Consider the following 1,166-nt stretch of genomic DNA (forward strand, 5'->3'; position numbering starts at 1 on the left):
TAAGCAGCATCTTTTCCCCCGTGTTTGTTTTCCGCCTCTTTGAATAGTTTTTGTTTTCCCATTTTTTCCCCACGGCATGGAAACCGCCATACGTTTCGCTGCTCTGAAGACGAGCCTGCCGGCCGCTACGAAGTCAAGCCTGCCGAGCCCCTGAGTCCGGTCCAGTGTCGGCTCCAGCCCCAGAGCTCGCTCCAGTGTCGGCTCCAGCCCCTGAGTCCGCTCCAGTGTCGGCTCCAGCCCCAGAGCTCGCTCCAGTGTCGGCTCCAGCCCCTGAGTCCGCTCCAGTGTCGGCTCCAGCCCCAGAGCTCGCTCCAGTGTCGGCTCCAGCCCCTGAGTCCGCTCCAGTGTCGGCTCCAGCCCCAGAGCTCGCTCCAGTGTCGGCTCCAGCCCCTGAGTCCGCTCCAGTGTCGGCTCCAGCCCCAGAGCTCGCTCCAGTGTCGGCTCCAGCCCCTGAGTCCGCTCCAGTGTCGGCTCCAGCCCCAGAGCTCGCTCCAGTGTCGGCTCCAGCCCCTGAGTCCGCTCCAGTGGCGTAGAACATGTTTCTGACCAAAATGATCCTTCTAACCCATTTTCAAATGGCTTTCCAATGATCTAACAATAACAAAGCATGAATCTCTATCAAGAGCCTCCAGTTGTATCGAAGAGCTGAATAAACCAATATTTTCTTTAGTTGAGTTCAGAAAGAGGTGGTCAGTAACCTCAGATCATGGAGTGTTAACCAAGAGATTTTCTGATTCCAGATGTCACTCAACAAAGTAGCTACATGGATGAAATTGCTATAATTGGCTATAACAGCAAGACGTATGGGAGACCCGAGACAATTGTAATAGCAATTTTCCTATATAACTCAGACTACTACAACTCTACATGCCATGTGTTGATGTACGAAATGTATATGTTCCAGCTGTAATAATATCATTACATTGAATTTAATGCAAGTAGTCAGAGTGTTATGGGTTCGATTGTGACAGTGACCAAGGGCAATCATAACACTTACAAAAAAAAATGTTATTAGCCCATTGTATCTCAAATAAAAGTGCACATCAAAATAATAGCATTATTGATTTAATATGTAGTGATGTAATATGTCTATTATTGAATTGTTTTCACAAAGTCTAAGTGGAAAATTACAGTATATTACATATGCTTTATATTCAGTATATATA

The sequence above is a fragment of the Sinocyclocheilus grahami genome, unplaced genomic scaffold, assembly GCF_001515645.1.
Source record: "Sinocyclocheilus grahami isolate Dianchi unplaced genomic scaffold, SAMN03320097.WGS_v1.1 scaffold732.1, whole genome shotgun sequence".
Classification (NCBI taxonomy): Eukaryota; Metazoa; Chordata; class Actinopteri; order Cypriniformes; family Cyprinidae; genus Sinocyclocheilus; species Sinocyclocheilus grahami.